Source organism: Triturus cristatus, chromosome 6, assembly GCF_964204655.1.
Source record: "Triturus cristatus chromosome 6, aTriCri1.1, whole genome shotgun sequence".
NCBI classification, from domain to species: Eukaryota; Metazoa; Chordata; class Amphibia; order Caudata; family Salamandridae; genus Triturus; species Triturus cristatus.
The window spans coordinates 788,323,018-788,335,391 of NC_140589.1; positions in this window are offsets into that span (position 1 = coordinate 788,323,018).

The window sequence follows — 12,374 nt, forward strand, 5'->3', positions numbered from 1 at the left end:
GGGAGATGAACGTCCATACGTAGTTATTCCAAAAGGTGCCAGGAACCATCAAGGGTCAGGGGGACATGGCGATATCGGTGTCCACCAGGGGGGGCGTACAGATACCCCCGCGATACGCATTCCATTGCCCCCAGATTCTACCCCATGCCCCCGGCTTACCACGGGCCACATACACAGTCTTCTCCCTGAACATACACCAGTCCATATTCTCCTTCCATACTGACACGGTGGGCGACCGTTGGGCGCCCCAAAGCTGCGCTATATCTCTCTTGGCAATCATGTTCCCCAGGGCCGCCCACCGAGTCTGAGCCGCGCTGTAATCATTGGGCTCCCACACATTCAGGACACAGCGACGCACCTCCGGCAGCAGCACAACCCCAGTGACCTGTCCCATAACCGCATGGACCCGGCGCCAGTAGTCCGCCACCTCGCGGCACTCCCACAGGATATGGAGAAAGGTGGCGCTGAGCCCACAGCCCCGCTTACAGAGCCCGTCGTCGGAAAATCCCATCGAGACCAAGCGAGGACCCGTCACATACACCCGGTGAAGAATCTTAAGCTGTACCAACCGGAGACGGGCTGGAATGGCGACCTCCTTGGGGGACGACAGTGCAGACTGCCAGTCCTCGTCGTCCAATTCCACCCCATCCCCCGTCCAAGCCTCCCGGAGGCGCACAAAGAGGTCAGCCCGATGATTAATCAGTTTTTTATAAGTTAAAGAAATAGTACTGTCAGGGACATGTCCGTCAAGTATGCGGTCCTCGAGGGGCGAGGAAACCGGGATCTTGGTCCCCTCCCCAAAGACCGAGAGCAGGGCATGTCGAACCTGGGCATAGCGGAAGAACTCCCTGTCCGTAAGCTCGTATTCGGCCTGGAGCACCGCGAAAGTCTTAACCGTGCCCTTATGCCACAGGTCTCCCACTTTGCTGATACCAATCGTATCCCACTGGTCAAACCCCTTCGTAGTCCAGAGGCTGCCCAGGCGGTCGGAGGCAAACAAAGGAGTAGCACATGTTAGTCGCTCACTCCAGCCCGTGGCCGCAGTGGCAGCCCTCCAGGTCCGCACCGCAATCTTAGTAGGACCCGTAAGGGTCCGGCCAGCCGAGCGGGAGTAAAGTGCCCTGTTATAGTTCCCGCCGGGAAGCAGGAACTTGTCCATCTCATACGCCGGGTTCAAGCCAGGCGCATACGTGGCATGGTTAATGGCCGATAGCTGCGAGGCCCAATAGTACCTGCGAATGTCAGGAAGCGCGATGCCCCCGTCGTACCAGGGGAGAGTAAGCTTAGCCAGAGCAATACGCGCCCGCCCGTCCCACACCAGTCTCCTCTGCAGGCTCTCCACCTCCCGAAAGTAGGCCACTGGGATAACGTCGAAGGAGTTCTGGAGTGCATAGAGGAACCTGGGAAGGGACATCATTTTGAACAGCGCGGCCCGACCCAGCGGGGACAGGGGCAGCCTGCACCACCGGGCCGTGTCCTCCCGCAATCGCCGGAGTGGACGCAGGAGATTCTGCTCATAGCGAGCCACCGGGTCCAGCGAAACGTATATCCCCAGGTACTTAAAGCCGCTCAGAGATATTTGGATCGGAAGCCGAGGCGGCAGGAGAGGAGGACCACCAGAGATAGGATAGACGCAGGATTTAGACCAATTGATCGTGAGACCCGAATTGTTCCCAAAGGAAGTCAGAACGTCAAAGAGGACGTTGAGCGACTGCCGCGGTGAGGTGAGGTACAGGAGAATATCGTCCGCATACAGCGAGACCCGATCTTCGAAGCCCGGGGCCCACCGGATCCCTCTAAGCGAGGGCTCCCAGCGGAGCCAAGCAGCGAGTGGCTCCAGGGCGAGAGCAAAGAGCAAAGGGGACAACGGGCACCCCTGCCTCGTGCCCCTGCCGAGGGCAAAGGGCCGAGAGACCCGCCCATTCACCACCACCTGAGCCATGGGTCCCGTGTAAAGAAGCTTCACCCAGCCAATAAATCCTTCCCCAAAGCCAAATTTAGCCAAGACAGCCCAGAGGAATGGCCACTCGATGGTGTCAAAAGCCATCGTGGCATCCAAAGAAACCAGCACGGCCGGTTCGGAGAGGAGCTCCGCCCTGGCCAGGGCGCCGTGAAGACGCCGCAAGTTAAGAGCGGTGTTGCGGTGCGGGATGAAGCCGCATTGGTCCGGATGAATAAGATCGCACACGACGCTCAACAAACGATTGGCAAGGACTTTCGCCAGGATTTTAGGCTCTGCATTTAGCAGTGAGATAGGCCGGTAAGAAGTACAGCGGTCTCGCGGCTTGCCCTCCTTGGGGATCACGACTATCGTGGCCAAACGCTGGTCAGCCGGAAGGGAACCCGCCGTAAGAGACTCACGGAACATGCGACTGAGGAAGGGCGCAAGCTTATCAGGGCGCAATTTATATAGCTCAATGGGCAGACCGTTGGGACCCATAGCCTTGCCCGAGCGAAGGGAGCGGATCGCGGTCGCTATTTCATCCGCCGACAAGGGGGCGTCCAGCCGCTCACGGTCCTCAACGGACAGGCCGGGCAAGGCAATATCCCTCAGTAGAAGGCGAGAGTCGTCCTCATCTCTGTCAGTCACTGGGGAGTACACAGCCCGGAGGTGGTCGGCGAAACATTCCACAATCTCATCCGGCTCAATCACACACACACCATCCGCAGCACGCAACTCCGGGACCACACGATTCACTCTCTCCTTTTTGTCCAGCCACGCAATCAACTTTCCCGCCTTGTCCCCGGCGTCGTACAGTCGACCCTGCTGCTCCCTATACATAGTTTTGGCCGCGTCAGTGACCAGGGACCTATATTCAAACTGTTTCAGGCTAAGGGCATGGAGCCCGTCCGGAGTGACATTCGCCTCCAAGGCCGACTCCAGCCCCGAGATGTCAGTCTCCAGCCTCACCACTGCCTCACTCTTGACCTTCTTAGCCACCACTATCTGGGAGAGGGCGTGTCCGCGGATCACGGTTTTAAAGGCTTCCCACAGGGACATTGCAGACGACACCGACCCCTCGTTATCAAGGAAGTATTGGTCCATAGCCTTAACCAGGCTGTCGCGAGTCGTAGGGTCTCGCAGGTACCATGGGTTAATGGGAGCGATCCGCCCTGCAGACCGCGACCCGGTGTCAAAAAGAAGCCACAGCGGAGAATGGTCGGAGATACCCCGCGCCAGGTGCCTGACCTCTCTAATCCGACCAGTCTGCGCCGCGGGCATAAGGAAGTAGTCTAACCTAGAGAGACTCCCATGCGCCCCCGAGTGAAAGGTGAACTGACATTGGGTCGGATGCATTAATCTCCAACTATCCACCAGGCCGAAGGTCTCCAACATCCCACCCAGCCATGCCTGGGCAGCGGGGAGGGTCCTTGGTGGGTGACGATCCAGTTCACCCGAAACCACAGAATTAAAGTCCCCGCCCATGAGCAGGAGGCTGTCCGGAAGGTCAAGCAGCATTCGACCCAAGTCAGTGAAGGTGGAGTTCTGGAGGCCCGGGGGGACGTAGACTGAAACCAGGGTAAGGGGCTGCCCCTCCCACCTCCCAATCAAACACACATAGCGCCCTCTGTCATCCGAGACTATCTTAGTGATCTCCACCGGAAGGGAGGTTCGCAGGAGAATGCCCACCCCCCTGGAACCAGTTGTGAAACCAGAATGGGCTACGAGGCGATATCCCCCCCTGTTCATTGCATGACAAACATTACCAACCAGATGCGTCTCCTGGAGAAACACCACATCAGGAGTCAAACGACGCAAATATTGCAGCACTACACCCCGCTTGATACGGTCCCCCAACCCATTGACGTTCCATGACATAAGCCTCAACCCGTCCCCCCCCATCCCCTCCAATAGATCAAGGGTCCCCCAGCCTGCAGCACAGTTCCCAGATGTGGACAAAAATCAATACCTCGCCCTGTAAACAAAAAACACACAACAAAACAACCCCTCCTCCCCCCCAACCCCACCCCAAGTCCAACTCCCCCCACCCTGCACCCCTGCGGGCCAAAAAACCCCCCCAACTTGCAGTGTGCCTGTCGCCCCACTAACCCCATTCTACGAAAAGACCCCGGAGGAGGAAAGGGACCCGTCCCCGCCCGCCCCCCTCACAGGTCCTGGTGAAACACAATATACAAAAGAAGTAAGACCCAACTGAACAGTGCAAAACGGCAAAATCAAGGACCAAAAGTCATTCTAAAGGGGACCCGTCACCTGCGGTGCCCGCAGAGGGTCCGGGACGGCCACCTCCGTCCGGCAGCGAGTCCAGCCAGTCACTTGCGGCCACAGGAGAGTCAAAAAAGGCTGTCCGATCCCCATGTTCCACTCGGAGTTTTGCAGGGTAGAGCATCGAATACTTTAGGCCCAGCTCGCGGAGACGACGCTTCACCCCTTGGAATCCCATCCGCTGTTTCTGGACCAGTTGCGTGAAGTCCGGATAAAAATTGATGGTCGAGTTCTCGTGACGAACCGGGCCGTGGGTCCGTGAGGCCTGCAGAATAGCATCGCGGTCCCTGTAGTGGAATAGTTTGGCCACGATAGGCCTCGGGGGGGCCCCCGGCCGTGGCCGGCCGCCCGGAACTCGATGGGCCCGCTCCACGGCAAAGAACTTACTTAGGCCAGCCGGGGACAACTGTTGCAGGATAAGTTCCTCGACCACGAGGTCAACCGGGCGGCTGTCGGAGGACTCCGGTACACCTATGACGCGGATGTTGTTGCGTCGGGCCCGTCCCTCGAAGTCCTCAAGCCGCCGGGCCATATGATCGTTGACCACCCTGATGTCTCCAAGCGCGGCCCGCAGATCCGACACCTCCGCACCGAGGGTGGAGGTCCGTGTATCGAGGGCCTGGACCCTCTCGTTAGTTTTGGAGAGGTCGGCCCGGATCAGGGTGACATCAATCGCGAGAGTGTCGATCTTACGGGCCAGGGCCTCGTATTGCGTGGCGATGGTTTCCCTGATGCCAGCAATGGCGCCCATAATGTCCTGCAGGGAAAGTTCCATAGAGACGTTCGTGCCTCCCCCTGCAGCGTCCGGGGGGAGGCCAGCAGCGCCAGGGGACCCTCTGCCCTGGGTGTAGCGGTCCATGTTGTTGCTCTGGACCGCTCCCCCGCGGAGGGAGGCCTTGGTCTTGCGCCCCTCGGGACCCCCTTTGCCCCCCATGTGAACACGGTCACTAAAGGGGACCTCCAATCAAGAGGTGTAAGGGCACCAGCAAGAAGACCACAAAATGTCGGTATAGGGGGTCCGAGGCGATAGGCACTCTAGTGGCAGGTGGAGGAAAACCTCGTGCAGAGGCCCAGGAAGCACCTCGCCACCCCGAGCGCACCCGCCAGCTGGTCTCCTGAAGTCCAAAACCGAAACCGAAAGTGGTGGATCGGCAACTGGCACCGCGCTGAAGCCGCTGTTGTTCAATTGCAGCCCGGCCCCACAGGTCACCTTCACCCCGGTCACCTCCGTCGGGTGGGTCCCAAAAGTTCCGACGACGACAACTCAGGATTCCCAGGTCCGATTTGATTTTTGAAAAGAGATATGTGCTCAGCTGGTCTTCATCTCCCAGATTCCATAAACCACATCAGGATATTCTCAGGATAAATTCCGAGGAGCAGGAAGGGTCCGGGGAGCCCTGTGCTCACGCGACCATCTTGGATGCGCGCTAGGCTCCTCCCCCCGCGTCCTATATTTTTATTAAATTCATTAAGGATGCAATTTATATAAAATTGCATACCTTATTCAAAACAATATACTTAACGCATATTATACATGAATCCCTTTATCCTTTGTTCAAAGTAATTTTAGTCCGAAAAAGTCCAAGAGTACAAATGAGTTTATTATTATTAGTCTTCATACATAGCAAAATATTATAATACCCCACATTTACTCATATTGTTCATAGATAAATTGTGGAAATGATAGCAATTTTCCCATTCTCAGTTTTATTCTAGTTTGTCTCCCCATTGATTGAATGTTGGTTAGTTTCTTAATTTCCAATTTGCAGTGACTAATGACCAAGGAGGAAACATGCTTCTAAACACAAATTTTGAGACAGCATATTCTAGGCATTCTTGGATATTTCAATCAATCCCCAGCACTGCTATGTTGGATGAGGGGGTCAAAACCTTTGTGTAAGGTATTAATTGTTAAAAGATTTAAATATCACTCCGATATATAGCAAGTTGATTGTTCAAAACATGGGAAGCCATGTGCCAAATAAATTATTTTTGCATCTTCGACAGAGATTAGAAGTGCGTCTTTTTCTTTTATTTAAATATTCAGGAGAATAATATATCTGTCTCATACTAAATAATTGCATTCTTCTCAAATTACTCCCTCTTATTACCGAAAATATATAGGTAAAAACCTTTTGCCCTCCACTTGTGTGATTTCTATACCATACTCTGGTTTACGTTTTTGAAATATGCATTCTTTTGATTTTACACTACGTTCTTGCAGTCAAGTATACCATCGGGCTATTTTCTGTTTATCTATATTCAGGGCATATAAAGCTTGTGCCATTTCTTCTATAGCTTCTGTTTCAGTGGTGAGTAATGTGCAAAAAGTGTTTTTGATTTGTAGAGGGCCAATACAGCCCGGTCATTCTTAGTTTGCTCTTGTGACAAAATCTTTTGAAAATCCTATGTTTTTTTTCAACAACAAAAAATTACATGCTCTGCTAAGAAATTGAATGTCACAATATTGAACTGTTATCGTTTTACAATCCTAATTGGTTACAGTCACATGTAGTAGTTTGACATGGATGTTTGGGCTTTTTAGCAAGCAGAATAGTGCTGCTCGTTGCTTAGTTACATTAATCTAACTTCTAAACCGGGCAAATTTAGGAGTTCTAGGAAACTTAATATATTAGGGAAGATTAGGGATAGAAAGCTGCTGCAACATTGTTCCATGAGAGTGCTATCGATCCGATTAGACGATCTGGGATTCATGAACCTAAGACATTGCAGTAAAAGAGGCAAATTAATAGAAGCGAATCTTCGGGGATTTCCATGCCTCCTTCTACTACAGGTCTTTTTAGTCTCTGAATACCGAAAATAGTAACTTGGTTTGTAGGGAGGAAGCTGCTCAGTTTACTTTTTGTATTAAAAAAGGTGAAATACAAAAAACAAGGAAAAGGACTAAAAAATAAGAACGATGTTACTACTTGCATTTTAACAAACGTAATCCTACCAATAATTAATTAGGGTGTATGGTTCTATTTGATGGGTTAAATATCTAGTCTGCCTTATCAATGGCATATCATTCAATTTATATTACTAAATATTATTCGAAAAATGAATTCCTTAATATCTTTTTGGATGAGATTTACCTTAGACATGAACTCGGCCTAGTAGACTATCACGGTGTCGAGGCCGGCGCGTTTATCAAGCTCTGCAACAGACTGCTCAACTCCCGAGAGGGTAGCCTGGAGGCTAGACTCTGGAATTAAATATTGCCCAGCCAATCCAGCCCAAACCATCGGCATCATCTGGACCATTCCTTGAAGATACTCAGCTTTAAGGAATACTAGGGAAAAAAATCCATCACCGCCTGCATTAAAATCTGTTATTAAGAGAAGTGTCCGGATGTGGTCCTTTCATTCAGATAGGGCAACATTGTCCAGAAGGAAACATGCCTGGGCGGTCATCTCTGACTTCAAACCGGGGTTGAATCCTTTTATTTATTAAGCACGTTTGCATTTTTTTGGAAGTTATAGTGTATGGCCCTGAGGTTGGGAGAATGGCATTTATTAGAGCATTTACCTGAATGGCGGTGCCCTAGTGTTAGCACCGAATGTAGGGAATGCCGCTGCCACACTGAAGCAATGAAGCATATAGCCTGCGTATGTCCCGCATTGCTCACCGACAGAAGGACCTTATTGCTGGACGAATGGAATAAACGCAGAGCTCGCACATGTCGACAGGCTATAATAGCCGCCTTGTCCTCAGATAATATGTAGTTGAACATTCGGTTCACCAAATTTGTCACCAGAGTGTCCAAATTGCTGGAGAAAAACAGGGCCGCCAATCTCCCTCCCTCTGGCTGTACTGCTACATCGCCGTTCAATCAACTCATGATCTCCTGATTATCCAGTATTGTTTACATGAACATTGTGTCTTGCCTAATACTTGCTCTTTACATTTTTCTATACGGCTTCTTGAAAATGTATGTCTAGCTGTTCCCCTCCAGTTTTTAAAAGCAACGCTATGATCATTTTGTCAAATAAGGTTTTGTCCATCACAGACAATTAATCAATAGTCCGTTATTTTAATCACACTCCATTTTTTGTAAGATTATTGTACTTTTTCAGAAATAATTTTGCGTCTTTTAACAATTTCATAATTTGTATACATGAATCACGTGCTTTTTAAAAAATTGTTATGGTTTTAAGTAATCACACAATAAATATGAAATTTTAATTTGTTATTTTTTTGATTTATCTCTAAATCTGGGGGAAGAAATTCCCTTCAGATATTAAATAAAAATATTTCTGTTTTTTGCAGTTCACTTCATAGTCTCCATATTTTGTATATGCTGTACTTTCATTAAAGTGTGGGTGTACAATTTGTGTTTCACATTTCAAAACAAGAGCAACATCGTCAGCATATAATTTAATTGGAGACATATCTGGAATCAGTAGAGAAACCTTACTGGAATGTTGCATTAAAATTGCTTGTGGCTTGTGAGGAAAGGCCCTTTATGCAGGATCACCCCTACTTGTAGCCCACACTTTTTACTAGATGTGGTGCTATTTTACTGTCTGAACACTGGGGCGTTGACACCCAGCACACAGTATATGTGCTCTGACCCCTAAAGTATATGTGCAACTTGCTAATATCTGTTTGACATATTTAACTTTCCCATAAGTCTCTACAATATGGTACTCAGCGTACCGATACGTTAAATGGTGCTAGTGGACTGCAGCACTGATTGGGCCACCCCTAGTGACATTGTGAAAAACGTAATTCTAGGCCTAGCATGGAAGTTTTACAACTACAAATTCAACCTGGTAAAACAAACCTTTTGTCAGGCCCAAACCTGAATTTTTAATACCTATACGTCACTCCTAATGCAGGCCCTAAATTCCCATATGGCAGGATGCATGGTATTTAAAGAGTAGGACATCTGTATTTAAGTTTTATATACCCTGACAGTGAAAAATTGCCAAAGTTGCTTTTCACTGTGGGAAGGCTGGTTCTTCCATAGATAATCACTGTTACATTATAACACTTTATAATGAATAACTTCAGTTTTGGGATATCTAAAACCATGGTTCAACCACTCAAATTAATAGTAATTTAAACACCACCATGAATAATCTACCTACTTTCTTTGACACTCGTCATCATATAAAATTTCCTTCTCGCGAACCTCTAGCCTCCAATTAAGAGCTCCAAGGAGTGGAACCTCCAAGGAATGGGACCTTGTGGTGGGTTATAGGAACCACAAGACTGAGTAGAGTCTTCAGACGTTTTCATTGTTAATGATAACAACTTTCAAAAATAAAGGTTCTTCCTCTTCTTGGGGAATAGTACTTTTCCTCTCTGGTATTTTCTCCATCAGGGATGTCCAGGGTAAGACGGCCGGACCGAAAGAAAAAAGAAAAGAAACAAGTTTCAGCGCCACATGCTATGTCGTTTTCTAATGTAGAAAAGGGAGTGGGGGAACGTTTTCACCCTTCATGCCGGCACTCAGGAGTGTGCTGCCGAAGAGACCGTCATCAAGAAATAAAGAAAATAGGCGGGCGTCAAGCAAATGCCCAGACAAGCTTGTTAAGGGATTTCCCCCAGAAAAGACCGTGTCTTTTCTTCTACCTGCCTCCCGCTCCCTAGGAATCGGGCACGCACCTGTGCGAGCCATGCTCCTCCTGGAACGCGGCTGGGCGACTTGTGGGGTTGTTGGCCTCCTGGTGTTGGTCTCTGTGGCTCGCGGCTGGAGTCTGTCCTCTGCGACCCGTGCTCGGTGTTCTCCTCCCCCGGGACTGCTTCACACTGTCTTCGGTCCTCAGTTCGTGTGGTCCTTCTCTCCGGTCCAACGTGGGGTTCCTCGTGACCCGCTCTTCCTCTTCTGGCGTTGATGGTTCCCACTTCCAGGGGGCGTGGCTCAGGTCCTCGTAAGCATCAGGCAGCCTGGTCTTAAAGGGCCCATAATAGTAAAACTCAGGTTCCTCCGCTATGTACAATACATCACCGGTGGGACCAGGGGGGCTGGAAAGAAGCAGAGGTGCGGGCCAATGAGGCAAAGTCCCTTCTTCTTTCTTGTCATCAGGGTCAACAGGACACAGAGCCTGACAGGCCTACCCACGTCTTAATTGGAGGCTACAGCCTTCAGTCACTGCTGTGGTTGGTTTGGACGCACAGGCTGAAGCCCTTCTTACAGAGCTTAGAGGTTTGCGAGAAGGACGTTTTCTCCCACCTCTGCATATTGCCCCCACTTCTCTATTATCTTGAAATCCATACCATAGGAACGGTACACCTTAGGAGAACACGTTGACCGTTTCCTCAATCATAGAGTAGATTGGGTACCCCCTTCACCCCAGTCCTGAAGAAACACCACTCATCCGTTCAGAGAATATAGGCATGAAACATGTCGACCTTTTAACAACTGTCACTTCACACCACACATACAGAGCTGTAGCAGGTTTAATTTTCCTTGCCAGCCTTGACTCTTGTAGTCGTTTTTTTGCCATAGCATCAGTGTCCAGCCATTAAAGTACCTCCCGGACACTCATAGCTATTTTTAACACACCACCTACACCCCTCTACTCACTACACAACTGCCCCACTGTCTCATCACATAGGGTCTACCAGTTTACCAACATAAAAGATCTCTGGCAAAGAGTCCCCCCGCGAGGCCCGTTGGGCATTGCAGCGCTGGCCCAACAAGGAGCTGCCCTATGATAAAGCATGACACCCGTTGGAGTGTGTGAGGGCCCTTGCTCCTTTTGTAGCTCTCCCCTTCCCCACCTACATTTCTTCTCCGACTCGGTGTTCCCTCTCCTCTTTACCTCCCCTTCGCCCCACTCAGGAACTGCATACTAATTTGGTTAAACTGTACGTTGTATGGGAATATGCAGGGCCTAGATTATAAAAGCCCGTGTCCCTTGTTTGTTTATACTGGATGCTGAATAGGCCAGTCTGTCAGTACCGGAAACCTCTAATAGCTGCACAAGTCTCTTATAATAAGATTTGTTTATACAATGTCAATATAAAGCAGTCATCAATCCAAGCCACATACTCAATGAAATGGTATATCTAGGCATTTCATATCACCAATTTGATTCACACAGATCAGAATAATAGTTCAGAAAGGTTACTGATATGACAGCATCCTTCACCAGGGGCCACTGGACAGCTAATACTTGCATGTATAATGCTTGACAAGCCATGTTAATGCATTAGCAGGCCTTTCCTTATCGTGCAGCTTTTTGGCCCTTCCATTTGTTCCGAGAAACCTGACCTCCGTTTAAGCAAAATCCTTCAAAGGAAATTTAGTCTGTATTTTTGCCATTATCTTGGTATCCCTGGGGGAATTTGTAGTTAGCTTCTAGTTGCATCAATGTGACTTCCAAATGGTTTAAACACTCCCTAATTTATTTCAGGTCTCTTGCATCTTTTGACATGCATACTCCACCAATATAGACCTAGATGTTTTCCCAGTCAGTGCTAACCTTGGATATTGAGCTTGTGATATTTTTTTTAAAAACAATCTATCATGGTCTCTCTAATCTCTGAGCTGTAAATTAAGTCTTGCAGCAATCAGAGCAGCACTTTCATGTAGGGCTTCGTGGCCTATGCGCTGGAACTCTCAATGTTAATGGCATTGGTCAGTGAACTGGTAACATCCTTGGAATTATGTCTGAAGTGTGTCTGAATTAAGAATAAGCCTAGAAATTCACTAGAAAATCAGTTGGAGGTCAATTTATGAGAAAGCATCATGAATCATTGAGAGGAATGTGAACTGTAAGTCAGACTGATGATGGTGACACCAGATATCAATCAGGTCCAACATTTCTAGATTGTGCTAAATGACCTTGGCTGAGGAAGAGCGGGCCGGGTAGGAATGACTCGATCCATCTAATTCAAGGTCTAATATAGTGGACACATAAGAGCTTGCTAATAACGTATTGCAAATATGTAAAACAAAAGAGAGTAAAACAAAACAGGGTCCTAACTGTTAAGAAGCACTAGAATATTTTGAACTTTCCCCACCAGAATTAGAAATCGGTTCCCCGGGTCATCCTCAGTGTCAAGGATTCTGTAGTTACAGTTTCTGCGAATTAATGTGATAACCACTCTGGAATGGGAATCATAGTATTCAAAATAGGTCTTACACCTGGCTGTAAAGGAACAATAAACAATCCATGAGAGATCAGGCTCCTGA